The 14,780-nt window shown below is 42.2% G+C and overlaps 1 pseudogene; it reads right to left on the reverse strand.

The window, feature by feature from the left end:
• Positions 1–4,287: 4,287 nt before the first annotated feature.
• LOC118650558 lies at positions 4,288–4,608 on the reverse strand (annotated as a pseudogene).
• Between the last annotated feature and the right edge of the window lie 10,172 nt (positions 4,609–14,780).

The raw sequence follows: 14,780 nt of genomic DNA on the forward strand, positions 1-14,780 counted from the left end.
TTATCCTTGCTATATCATGTCTAGAGTTTATCCCATCTATTGCATTAAAAATATTTTTGATTTCAGAGAAAGAGAGAGAGAGAGAGAGAGAGAGAGAGAGAGAGATAAAAACATCAATGATGAGAGAGAATCATTGATCAGCTGCCTCCTGCATGCCCCCCACTGGGGACCAAGACCAAAACCCAGGAATGTGCCCTGACCTGGAGTTGAACTGTGGCCTCCTGATTCATAGGCCGACACTCAACCTCTGAGCCACACCAGCTGGGTCCATCTACTGCATTTTTATTTCAATGGTTGTATTTTTCATTTCTAAGATTTCTAATGATTTTCTTTTAAAAATAGATCGATTTTGATTTTATTTCTGCTTGTTTTTGTTTTATACTTTCTTCTTCATTTTCAGTTGACATGATATCTTCATTTATCTCTTTAAAAATTATAAATGTATTTATGTGCATGCCTGTCAGAATATTCTATAATATTAATTTTATATAGAGTGATTTCATATTCTTATTTTGTCAACTGATTTTCTGTTTCTTCTTTAAATATTTTTATTATTTCTTAAAATTTTTATTGTTGAAAGTGTCACATATGTCCCCTTTTTACCTCCTTGACTCCTTCTAGCCCACCCCTGCTCCCTGCCCCAGGCCTTCACCACCCTATTGCCTGTGTCCAGGCAATATATTCATACAAGTTCTTTGGTTGATTTCTTCCCACCCACCTACCCTCCCCCACCTTCCCTCTGAGATTCTGCAGGCTGTTCTATGCTTCTATGAATCTGGATCTATTTTGCTCAAAGTTTATTTTGTTCCTTAAATTCCACATATGAGTGAGATCATGTGATACTTGTTTTCTCTGACAGGTTTATTTCACTTAGCATAATACTCTCCAGGCCGCTCCATGCTATTTCATAGGGTAAGAGAGCCTTCTTTTTTACTGCTGCATAGTATTCCATAGTGTAAATGCACCACAGCTCTTTTATCCACTCATCTACTGATGGGCACTTGGGCTGTTTCCAGATCTTAGTCATTGTAAATTGTGCTGCTATGAACATAGGGGTGCATACATTCTTTCTGGAGTTTCAGGTTTCTTAGGATATATTCCTAGAAGTGGTGTCACTGGGTCAAATGGCAGCTCCATATTTAATTTTTTTTGACAAAACTTCATCCTATTTTCCATAATGGCTGAACCAGTCTGCACTCCCACCAGCAGTGTACTAGGATTCCAAGTTTGAATTTGTTTTCCTTTCCCCAAACCTTCCTTTACTTCTTAGAGTCCATATTTTGGCTAATCCAGTCGCCAGACTAGAGGTCTTAGAATTATCTTCAACCTTTACCTCTCCTTCTTCTCCTGCCTACCTTTATTCTGTCAATTACTAAATCCTATTGATGTTATTTTTAACTCTAAATGTTTTAATGAATAGCTAATATATTCATACAGTTGAAATTTGGAAGGGTAAATATTGAAAAAAAGTTTCTTCCTGCCCTGTTCCTGTCCATTTAGATCCCCATCAAGGAAATGTTATCAGTTCCTTGTAAAGTCTTTCAGAGATAATGTGTAAGTACATACAGATATTCTCTTCCTCCTTTTCACATAAACAGTACTGTATAAATTACGTTGTTCTGTAATTTTGCTCTTTTGATGTAGCAATATATTTTAGAGATTTTTCTGTATTCATGCTTTTATTTTTTTTAATTCTCACCTGAGGAAATGTTTATTGATTTTAGCTAGAGGAAGGAAGAGAGAGAGAAAAAGATCAACGTGAGATGAGAGAGAAACATCTATCGGTTGCCTCTTGTACATACCCCAATTGGGTATGGAACCCACACCTTAGGTATGTGCTCTGACCTGGAATCAAACCTGCGAACTTTTGGTGCACAGTACGATGTTTCAACCAACTGAGCAACCTGGCCAGGACTGTATTCATGCTTTGTAGTGACTGTGTAGTGTTCCATGGTATGGATACACTTCCATTCACCACCGAATGCAGGTCCTCTGGATTTTACTCTGGTGCGCTGAGTTGTGCCGAGTCTGACTCAGGGTAATTAGGTTGGAGTGAGGACATGGAAGGTGTTTGGTCCAGGGCCATTGCCAGCACTCCAAAAGGACTCTGAGGGGCCAGCAGTGGGTGAGGTACAAAGAGCTGGGGTCCCAGAGTGAGGGATGGCCCATTCTAAACAGGGCCCAGACCCTTCCAGAGAAGAATCAGTTTGTAGAGAGATTTCTCTTGGATCCCAGAATGTCTTCTGAAGCAGTGAGACCTGTTGGCCTCATAGAATGCTGACCATCTGACTGAAATGCCACCGTCTGATTTGGGGTCACAGTGTTTGTCTGAAATGTGTGTACTAGTAAATGGGTGGCTGGCTTTAAGCAACGTGCTTTCAAGGACTCAGTCTGTGAGCGTCTAGTCACCCCCACTGTGTTTAAGCTGCTAAGCCCTTTCTGTACTTTTTTAAAATATATTTTTTTATTGACTTGAAAGAGAGAGAGAGAAAGAGAGAGAGAGAGAGAGAGAGAGAGAGAGAGAGCTAGATCAAGAATGAGAGAGAATCATTGATCAGCTGCCTCCTGCACACCCCACACTGGGGATTGAACCTGCAACCTGGGCATGTGCCTGACTAGAAATCGAACCCTGACCTCCTGGTTCATAGGTCAAGGCTCAAACACTGAGCCACGCTGACCAGGCCCTTTTCTGACTTTTTAAATCAATGGTCAGCCCACACCAGCCAAGCCTTTGCCCAAGTGGGGAGTGTCAGTGGGCTGCCTCTCTCTGACCTGGCCAGAGAAGACCTCTGTCTGACCAGCCAACAGCTTCCCCTTCTCCGTGGCCAGCGGTGTGGAACTCGGGAGGGAGACATAATTACTCCTCTCCCCTCTTTGGCTGGGATTTCAGTTCTTCTCCCTCCCACTGGGTCTGAGGAAGAAGGAGAAGCACCATGAAAGCTGGCTGTGTCCCCGTGAGAAAATCCACTCACCCACAAGGGAAAGAAGCAACTGTGCTCTATCATCAGTCTAATCGACTCGTCAGGAGAGTAGCTTCCAGTGGGATTGTTTGCTACCAGGCATCTGAATCCTGGTGCACCATATCCATAAGGAGTGGTTTGGTTCATTTTCTGGCCTGATTCCTCATAACTGGATGTAGGGGTGAGGCTCTCAGGGGCCCTAACCCGGAAGGGGGGAAGCCTCCAAGAGGGAGGTTCAGCATCCTGGGCACCTATCATAAGCCCAACACTAGGCTGGTGCCATGGAGTTGCAGGTGAGTAACAGGAAAAGTGTGCGCTTTTGGGGCTTCTACACCAAATTGGGGGTAGACAGATGGTCTCTCATGTTGTCAAGTGTGTTCCACATAGACAAGAGCAGGGGGCTGGGGAGCCAAGGGTGGTTCGGCTCAGCCAGGAGCAGCACTGGAAGCTTCCATCAGAGTCGAGAAGAAAATCTGTGAGTTGGTGAGACAAAGATGGGGAGGACGGGTGGAAGGGGAGTTAGAGGGGCACAGGCACAGAAATGTGCAACAGAATGGGGTGTTCTGTGAGCTGCAGGGAACCTGGTTGGTACAGAAGCCCTGTCCCTTCCTCATGTTGCATGTTGCTGACAGGGAGCCATGGAAGTGCTAGGCTCAGTGTCACTACTTAGGTTTTGTCTTCTGGCAGCAGTGGGAGAGGCAGGGGCTTGGGGGTGAGCAGGAAGGAAGGACATAAGTGACCAGAGATGAGGCTACTCTCATGGTTCAGAGGCCGGAAGTGGGGGAGAAGGAGCAGGGAAGGTGAGGTCAAATTGGCAGCACTTAGCTTTCCAGGCACCTTCAGTGTCCCATAGGATGTGACAAGAAGCCCAGCCCCTAAGGGCCACCTTCCATATAACCCTGTAACCCGCCTCGCAGAGGTAGCAGGTGATTAGTCATCGGAGCTGGGTATGCTGACACTGGATAGCTCTTGGCTGTACTTTTTTCCTTTTTTTCAGTGGAGTTCAAGTTTGTTGGTCTTTAGACCAAGATACAAGGCCTCTCTGTTTACTCAAATGGTGGCTGATTATGAGCTTATTGGAGATACTCCAGTATTATTATTATTGTTATTATTATTATTTGGTCCATTGTTTTAGCCCAAAGGTAAGGGATTAAGGGCCTGTATTTTCTATTGGAATATTTTCCAATATTTCAATCAGTTTTCCTCCTGTGTAGATGCTGATTCTTTTTTTTTTTTTTTTAAAAGAATATCACTGCATTTATTTTCATACAGGTAATTTTTCTACAGTTTTAACATTTTCCTCTCAAAAATAAAAGAATCCCAAAGTTTAGATATGGATCACTTGGCCCTTTCTCTTCTTATCTCCTCCCAGTTCAAAATGCTTGCATCTCTTAATGGCCAGCATCCTCTCTGATCTGCAGTTAGGCTCCACACATTCAAGCCTCAGCACAGCCTTCTTTGCGGTTTTAGTTTTCTTTTGGAAAATCAGCTTTGTCTGCCTACCGTAGCCACTCTGCTTCCTATCATAGCGCCTCTTTCCCTGGGCGTACAGGGAATCCTTGCCCTTCTTATACTGGGTCACTTTGTGAGGCTGATGCTTTCCACACTTCTTACAGAAAGTCCTTCAGGTTTTAGGCACATTGACCATCTTGGCAGTAGAGCTGTCTGTACGATGGAAGCGGAAAACTCGGAGCCCACACTCCTGCTTCGCTCAGCTCACGCCTAACCTAGATGCTCATTCTTGATGGCGATTATGAAATGCCTTTTTATTTTGGTGGTAATCAAACCTTTTATGAGACAACCGATTTCCCTCCCTCCATTCCTTTAATAAGAATGACATCAAGCCCTAGCCGGTTTGGCTCAGTGGATAGAGCGTCGGCCTGTGGACTCAAGGGTCCTGGGTTCGATTCCGGTCAAGGGCATGTACCTTGGTTGTGGGCACATACCCAGTAGGGAGTGTGCAGGAGGCGGCTGATCAATGTTTCTCGCTCATCGATGTTCCTAACTCGCTATCTCTCGCCCTTCCTCTCTGTAAAAAATCAATAAAATAAAAAAAATTAAAAAAAGAATGACATCAAAATGTATAACCAAGAGCCTCACTCCATAAAGGAGCTGTGAGTGGGCAGAGGAAACAGAGGGGACACTTATGGCACAGGAAAACAAAGCGGCAAAGGGGGAGGGATCCTTTGGAAGGAGTCCCAGCCTCTGAGTTCCATCTAGCCAGGTGGTGGAGGAGCATAATCTCTCTTGTGTGTGTTCAAGTGTGTTGTGGGTGGCAGGGCCTTCAAGCCCTACAGTGAGACTGATTGCTTGGGTGTAAATCCCAACACAGGCACTTCTTTAGCTGTGTGATCCTGTGTAAATTACTGAACCTCTCTGTGCCTCTGTTTACTCTTCTATAAAAAAGGGATAATAGCATCTTATCTCTTAGGGTCTTTGTGAAGATGAAATGAGATAATACAGAGTAAGCATTCAAAAACACTATCTCTAATAATTATTGGTATAGCTATTATTTTCTCTGACAATTGACCATGAGCATGAATATGAGCCAGACATATATTAAATGGACACTAATTTTCTCTCATGTTCACAAAAAATAAAGTAAGTAAAAAATAAAGCAAAGTTCTCCCAGAATCAAGAACTTAGGAAAAAACTGTGACCAAGGGAGGATATTCAAATGGCCATTAAACTTATAAGAAGATATTAGACATCAATTATCTTCAGAGAAACACAAATGAAAACCACTGGCTGATCAACTGGCTGATACAATTAGGAAGACAAAACCCAGTGTTGTTGAGACGGAAATATAAGTTATAGAACCACTTTGAAAAATCCATTGGCAGTATCCTAAAGCAACATATATGCATATTCTATAACCCAGCAATCCCAATCTTGGGCACATATTAACAGATATATTTGCCTCATTCATCAAAGATGAACAAGATGGCGCATAGATATGCCATTTGTGACAGCCCCAAAGTGGAAACTATACAAGAACCCATCAACAGTAGAATGGCTACCTCACACCTGTCAGAATTGCTATCACCAATAAATCAGCAGACAACAAGAGTTGGCAAGGATGTGGAGAGGAGGGAACCCTTGTGCACGGTTAGTGGGATTGTAAATTGGTGCAGCCACTATGGAAAACAGTATGGAAGGTTCTCAAAAATTTAAAAATAGAACTCTCATATGACCCAGCAATCCCACTTCTCAGTATTCATCAGAAGAAATCCAAAATACTAATTAAAAAAGACATATGCACTCCATGTTCATTGCAGCATTTTTTTTTTTTTTACAATAGCCAAGATATGGAAGCAATCTTGGTGTCCATTGATAGGCGAATGGCTAAAGAAGATGTGGTACATATATACAATGGAATATTACTCAGCCATAAGAAAGAATGAAATCTTGCCATTTGCAATGAAATGGATGGACCTAGAGGGTATCATGCTAAGTGAAATAAGCCAGACAGAGAAAGACAAATACCATACAATTTCACTTACATGTGGAGTCTAAAAAGCAAAATAATAAACAAGCAAAACAAAAACAAACTTATAAATACAGAGAACAAATTGATGGTTGACAGATGGGGGTGGGGTCAAGGGATGGGTGAAAAATGGCAAGGGATTAGGATGTACAAATTGGTAGTTATAAAACAGTCACGGGATGTAAAGTACAGCATATTACGGTCAATAATATTGTAATAACTATGTATGGTGCCAAGTAGATACTACTTATGGAGGGGATCACTTTGTAAGTTATATGAATGTCTAATTACTACATGTACACCTGAAACTAATATAATATTGAATGTCAACTGTAATTGAAAAAAACAACAAACCAGTAGAATGGCTACCTCAGTCCTGGTACCCTAGAACCAATGGACTACTCCATGGCAGTGTGGGTGAAGGAATGAAATACAGCTATCTGCAAAACTATGAAGGGATCTCACTAAGATCACGTGGAGCAAAAGAAGCCAGAGGCAGAAGTGGATAAATTGTGATCCATGTATACGAAGTTTCATATCGTTCAGAGGTAGAGTGTAAGGAAGCGGAAGTGGCTGAAACAATGACTTCTGTGGGTGCTGGTCATGTTCTTACCTTGATGTCCACAAATGTGGGCATTCATCAAGCTTATGAGTTGTGTCCTTCTCTGTGTGTACTTGCAGAAAACATTTAGGCCATGTTTGCTCATCTGTCCCTACACCTGGGATGTGCCTCTCATACACAGCTTCATCCCAAGCCCAGGGCAAAATGCCACTCTCTCCCTCTCCTGCGTGCAGATCTTAGGCCAAGGCCAGAGAATGAGGCCTCTGGGAGCATTGGTTTTGGGGGAGCAATAGGAGTGTCTATTCCTAAAATCCAGCTGAAAGTTGGTACGTGGTGATGTTCCATGAACTCTGTAAAAGGAAGGAATGGAGCAATGAAGGGAGGGAATCAAGGAGGGAGGATGGGGGTTGAGTTGTAAGGAGGAGCTAAGTACAGATTGCAAATAGCCTTAGGGTTTAGTGCAGCCCAAGCAGAGGTGTTTGGTCTTTTAGAATGATGTACCTCAGTCAGTGAGGGTTACTGCACAGAGAGGTCTGTCCTGAGGGCAAACTTGCAGTGTTTCTATTTGTCCTGTGTGAGACCTAAAAAGTTGTTCATGTACTCACTCAAAACGCTTCAGTGGAATCCGGACTCTATTCCACAAAGGCCTGCAGGAGGGAGCAGGGGTGGGGGTGGAGGCGCTCCACTGCCTGCAGGAGGGAGCAGGGGTGGAGGAGCTCACCACAGCTCATTCCTGCCTACGTGACCAGCTGCCAGCACAGGCTGGAATGGAGGCTGTGCTGAGTGAGGAAAGGTCACTTTGAAGTGCAGGTGGGTGTGGCGAAGGGACAGGGTAAATGAAAGGGAACACAAATTGAGGGAAGTCCAGCGTCCTTCCCAAGGAGGATACTTGAAAACACACGCAGGACTTGATTGGAGAGAAAATAAGGGTAAAAAGCCACCTCTGCTTGTTGTACTGATGTAGGAGCAAGTGATTGAAGTGGGCAAACCAGCTTTTCCTTTGTCATTGCTTTTAGCTGCTGCAACAGCTCCCTATCTACCCAAAGCTTTTCTCTGGTTCATGTGTGTGTGTTTTTTACATACGCCTGCTTGCACCTTCTTCTTAAAAGTACGTGCACATTCTTGTGCCCTAGGGAGAATCTGTACAGTAGCCTCAAATATCAAGTCATCGCGTGTGAGTGTGGAGGAAATGGTGATGAGTGCGACGCATGGGATGTGGGAAAATCCAGCTCCCCTGGGGAAAGATCAGGCTGATGCCTGAAATATCACCGTTCCAAACCTACTCCCTTGTGTTAGGAATTGTTCCTCCCTCCTGTTTCTATATCAGTGACCCCCAGGAAGAGATGATGGCGGAGGTGAAAGTGACAGAACTATCAGAAGGCAGGACCTGGACAGTGAGAACAGTCTGCAGGGGCCTGGACAAGGGAAAGGCTAGAGTGTTGGGGTGAGAGGAGCAGAGGCTGAAACCTGGTTTTGCTGAGGGACAACTCTGAACAACCATCAGTCAGTAGCCCAGACCAGTGTCACAGGCTGCCACGTGGTTCTCAAAGTGGGTCTCTGGGCCAGCGAATCAGCTGGGAGCTTATTGGAAATGCACATTCTTGGGCTCCAGCCCAGGCCTCCTGAGAAGACCATGAGCGGGGTCCAGTGGTCTATGTTCAAACAGGTTGTCCAGGTGATTTGATAAGTTTGAGAACCTCTAAGGCAGTGGTTCTCAACCTTGGCTGCACATTCGAATCACCTGGGAATCTTTTTAAAATCCTGATTTCTGGGCCTCATCCTCCGGAATGAGGCCTCATCCAGAATGAGGCCCAGAAATCAGGATTTTAAAAAGATTCCCAGGTGATTCGAATGTGCAGCCAAGGTTGAGAACCACTGATCTAGGGTTTGAAAACACCCTGAATTTGATTTATTATCTTGACCCTGATGCTCACTAGCTGTGGGAACTCAGCAATTACTTCACCTCTCCGACCTTCACTTTTCCTATTAGTAAAATGAGGCTTATAATAGGGTCTTAAAGAAATCATTCCATAGATTGTCATGGTGGGCAGGGGTGGGTGCCTGGGTGTCTTTAGGCTCTGAAACATAAATTGCTACTACACCGTGACCCTGAACGGTGTGGAAAGAACAGAGAAATATGAAAATATCTTATAAATAAGGCAATAATCAAGCTTCTATGTCTGGTGAGTTGGCTCTGCCCTGTCTGCTAAGGTACAGGACCCAGCAGAACAAACCGTGGGCTCTAGCAGCCACAGCAGTCTGGGCGGGTCAAAGCCTGCAGCCTTGCACATGGAATGAAGGAGACACCAGACTGGCAAGCTTCCAGACAGAGCCACCCCTTGTCCCCCACGGTTACATACCCAGAGCATGATTTATGGTCATTCCATTTCCACTTATAAAACTGACAATATTCCAGCTGATAAATATTGATAGATATGAAATTCAGCAGTGCAGGATAAAAGCCACTGGCTCTGTGGCGACATTTGGCCGCTTTGCAAAGACGTCATTCACGCCCTTCACCCTGTGGAGTGCTGACTACTGTTAGTTGTAATAAAGAGTGTTTAAGGTCCACGGGAATATGACAATAGGATTAAACTCAACCAGCAGATTCCACACCTGGGGCAGATCCCAAGTTGGAACATTTGGAGTCAATCTCATGAAGAAATACTCTGCAGTGTGATTCTCACACAGACACGTGTTTTCGCACATGGCCCGGGATGGTAACTGGGATAATCGATGACTATATGATAATTGTTGGCTGTGAAGGGACTGGCCTTTTCACTTACAGGTGGTCTGCAGAAGCAGTGGCCCTGATTTCTTCACGGGAGAACTTCCCCTGTGACGACAGTTACGTGAGGGGACATGCATTGCCTTTTTATCTGTAGATTTCAAAGTTCTTGACATGAGTCAGTCTTTCCCAATACCTTGTAGAAGGTGATAGTGCTCATTTTTCCAGACAGAGAGCCTGAAGCACACACTGTGCAATGCACCTTGGGTCACGGAGTGACTAAGTGCTCACCTGTCCCTGAGTGTGTGCCCTGACTGTCCTATTCTCGGGGGCCCAACCAGCACGGGGCAGGGAGCACCAGGGAAGAAAACTAGGGTCTGGAACAAAAAAGCACAGAGTTCTCAGCACCTTGGTTCCCAAACTTGATGCTGTATCTGATTCACCCCTTAAGTTGGTAAAAATTCAAATCTCTGGTCAAACTGGTTTGTCTCTTAAAAAATGTAAGGTTGGGAGTGGAATTCTGTATGTTAACAAATTCCACAGGTGACTATGATGCACAACCAAAAACAGCTTTTCAGGATCAATAAAAACAGGACCCTTTAACCAATGTCACCCCAATACATTTCATGTAAAAATGCTTAAAAGGGATTCCAAAAGGGAACTTGGGACAGAGGGGGCCGGTGGCCCTCAGCAGAATGAGGCACTTGGGGGATTTCTGTCTTCACAGCTGCCACTCTGTCCCGGGGACTCCATTTCCTCTCCCCTTGGGCTGAGGGTGGTCATGATTGGACCCCACCTCTCTTCCCATAGTGTCTCAACCTTTTGGGTTCTTGTGCTCCTTAGAGAAGCTGGTTTGTAAAAACCTCCCTGGAAAACATTCACATGCCTGCACAATAGAGGCTGAGATCTCAGAAGTGTCCATAGCAGTCAGATTTAGCATTGGGGGAGGCAGACGACAATATTTAAGAATTTAACAAAACACAAATAGAATTTCAAAAGAAATTAAAAGCACATTGGTATCCCTTAATTCTACTACAAATAGTGCTCCTGAGGGCTGCATAGCCATTTTCAAATTTTGAGGTTCCTAGAATATTCAAGAATTGGGAAATGCTTACGTTGGATGCTTCATTGGCACTTGCCATCAAGTTCCATCTCCTTCTAGTGTTGCCTTTCTGACCACAGAGCCTGGAAACCCTATTCTTCACACTCCGCTGTAGCTGAATATGAATCAGGTTACATTCCACACATGCTTGCAGATGGCATCGAGGGCAGAAGTGAGGCAGAGGCCCCCTTTGACTGCTCTTTGGTTCTTTCTGCAGTGGATGAGGCTGCTGCTGTGGAGGATTTTCAGTGCCCAGCCGCCAGCTTTCCAGGCGCTGGGACTAAATAGTGGAAGGTTCTTTTTTTATCCTCTTCTCTGATATCAGTGTAGGCCTGCTGAAATAGCGATTTAATAAGATCTAGAGTCACATACCATAATACTCCACATGTCCAGGATACAATGAAAATCATCCATCATACTAAACGCAGAAGATTTTTAGTTTGATGTAGTCTCACTCATTTACCAGTGTATTTGCTTTTGTTTCCCAGGAAACCATTATCACAATGAACATTCAGAACATTTCCATCACCTCCCAAAGTTTCATCGTATGTCTTCCCAGTCTATCCCTCCTTCTACCCTGGCCACTGATGTAGAGTTTTATATAATTGGAAACAATTATCTAAACAGTGTACCAGTACTCTTTTTCACATGGCTTCTTTCACTTGGCATAATGATTTTGATATTTATCCATGTTGTCATATGTGGCAGTAGTCTGTTTCTTTTTATTGCTGAATAGTATTTCATTGTATTTTGTTTCTGCTCTGACCTTCAATATTTCCTCAGCTCTAGTTTCTTTGGGTTTACTTTGTTCTTCTTTTTTGTAGCTCCTTATGGTAGAACTTCAGGTTTCTAATTTTTAAAAGTTCTACTTTCCAATAATAAGCAGTTAAAGCTGTAATGTTCTCTCTAAGCACCATTTGTTTACATTGCACAAATTTTGACTTTTAAAATTATCACTTACTTAAAGTATTTTCTTTTAAAAAAATCTTTATAGTTGAAAGTATTACATATGTCCCTCTTTCCCCCCGCCCTTGGCCTTTTCTAGCCAGCCCACCCCCACCCCAAGGCCTCCACTACCCTATTTTTTGTGTCCATGGGTTATGCATATATGCATACAAGTTCTTTGGTTGATCTCTTCCCACCCTCCCAACCTCCTCTGCCTTCCCTCTGAGATTCTGCAGTCTGTTCCATGCTTCTATGCCTCTAGATCTATTTTGTTCAAAAGTTTATTTTGTTCATTAGATTCCACATATGAGTGAGATCATGTGATACTTGACTTTCTCTGACTTAGCATAATACTCTCCAAGTCCCCCATGTTATCTCAAGTGGTAAGAGATCCTTCATTTTTACTGCTGAATAGTATTCCATGGTATAAATGTACCAGAGTTTTTAAATCCAGAAAATAGATGGGCATTTGGGCTGCTTCCATATCTTAGCTATTGTAAATTATGCTGCTATGAACATAGGGTGCAGACATTCTTTCTGATTGGTGTTTTGGCTCTCTTAAGATACATTCCTAGAAGTGGGATCACTGGGTAAAATGGCAGTTCCATATTTAATTTTTTGAGGAAACTCATGCTATTTTCCATAGTGGCTGCACCAGTCTTCATTCCCACCAGCAGTGAACTAGAGTTCCCTATGCTCCACATCCTCATCAGCACTTGTCATTTGTTGATTTATTGATGGCAGCAATTCTGACAGATGTGAGGTGATGCCACATTGTTGTTTTAATTTGCATCTCTCTGATGATCAGTGACTTTGAGCATGTGTCTCTTGGCCATCTGTATGTCCACTTTGGAGAAGTGTCTATTTAGGTCCTTTGCCCATTTTTTAATTGGACTGTTTGACATCCTTTTGTAAAGTTGTATGAGTTCCTTACATATTTTGGATATTAACCCTTTATCATATGTATCATTGCCAAATATGCTCTCCCATGCAGTGGGCTCCCTTTTCATTTTGTTGATGGTTTCTTTTGCTGTTCAGAAGCTTTTTATTTTGATGTAGTCCCATTTGTTTATTTTCTTCTTAGTTTCCTTAGCCGTAGGTAATATATAAGCAAACATATTGCTATGAGAAATGTCTGAGATTTTGTTGCCTATGGTTTCTTCTAGAATTTTTATGGTTCCACATCTTACATTTAAGTATTTTACCCATTCTGAGTTTATTATTATGTAGGGTGTAAGTTGCTGGTCTAATTTCATTTTTTTTTTTGCATGTATCTGTTCAATTTTCTGAACACCATTTATTGAAGAGACTATCTTGACTCCATTGTATGCTTTTGCCTCTTATGTCAAATATTAATTGAGTGTAATGGCTTGGGAGGATTTGGGGGGGACTCTATTCTGATTCATTGATCTATATGCCTGTTCTTGTGCAAGTACAAGGCTGTTTTGATTACGGTGGCTTTGAAGTGTAACTTGGTATCTGGTATTGTGATCCCTACAACTTTGTTCTCCTTTCTCAAGATTTCTGTGGCTATTCTGGGTCTTTTGTGGTTTCATATAAATTTTTGGAGTGTTTCTTCTAGATCAAAATATCCATCGGTATTTTAATAGGGATTGCATTGACTCTGTAGATTGCTTTGGGTAATAGGGACCTTTTAATGATGTTGTTCTACCAATTCATGAACATGGTCTATTCTTCCACTTGTTTATATCTTTTTCTATCTCTTTTTTCAATAACCCGTAGTTTTCTGAGTACAGATCTTTTATTTCTTTGGTTAACTTTATCCATTATTGGTGCATAAAAATGCCATCAATTTCTGGGTCACATTTTTGTATCCTGCTACATTTCCTAATTCATTTACTAAATCTAGTAGTTTTGTGGTGGAGTCTTTAGGGTTTTCTATGCACAATATCATGTCATCTGCAAATAATGAGAGTTTTACTACTTCATTTCCAGTTTGTATGCCTTTTATTTTTTCTTCTTGACTGATTGCTGTTGGTTGGTACTTCCAGTACTATGTTGAATAAGAGTGGTGAAAAGCAACATCCCTGTCTTGTTCCTGTTCTTAGGGGAAATGGTTTTAGTTTTTGCCCATTGAGTATGATGTTCGCTGTAGGTTTGTCATAAATGGTCTTTATTATGTTGAGGTATGATCCTTCTATTCCCACTTTGCTGAGAGTTTTTTTTTTTATCAAAAATAGGTGTTGGATTTTGTCTCTGGGATACAGCAAAAGCAGTCATGAGAGGAAAGTTCATAGTGCTACAGGCATACCTCAGGAAACAAGACAAATTAATAATAAACTATTTAACCTACAGCTTAAAGAATTAGAAAGAAAACAACATGAAAAGCCCAGAGTAAGAAGAAGGAAGGAAATAATAAAGATTACAGCAGATATAAATGACATAGAGACAAACAAACAAACACACAAACAAAACAAAAACTACACACACACACAAGATCAATGAAACCAAGAGTTGGTTCTTTGAAAAGATAAACAAGATTGATGAATCATTAGCCACACTCATCAAGAAACCAAAAGAGGGAACACAAATAAATAAAATCAGAAACAAAAGCAGTGAAATAACAACTGACACCACAGGAATACAAAGGATTGTAAGAAAATACTGTGAACAACTATATGCCAACAAGCTGGACAATATGGATGAAATAGACAAATTTCTAGAAAAATACAATCTTCCAAAACTCAATCAGGAAGAATCAGAAAACCTGAATAGGCCTGATGAAATAGAAGCAGTAATCAAAACACTCCCAGCAAACAAAAGCCCTAGTCAGATGGCTTCACAGGGGAGTTTTACCAAACATTCAAAGAAGAACTAACACCTATACTCCTCAAACTATTCCAAAAAAATCCAAGAGGAAGGAACACTTCCAAGCTCTTTTTATGAGGCCAGCATTATCCAGATTTCAAAACTAGATAAAGATACTAAAAAGAAAGAATTGCAGGCCAATATCCCTGATGATCATAGATGCTAAA

The sequence above is a fragment of the Myotis myotis genome, unplaced genomic scaffold, assembly GCF_014108235.1.
Source record: "Myotis myotis isolate mMyoMyo1 unplaced genomic scaffold, mMyoMyo1.p scaffold_m19_p_3, whole genome shotgun sequence".
NCBI classification, from domain to species: Eukaryota; Metazoa; Chordata; class Mammalia; order Chiroptera; family Vespertilionidae; genus Myotis; species Myotis myotis.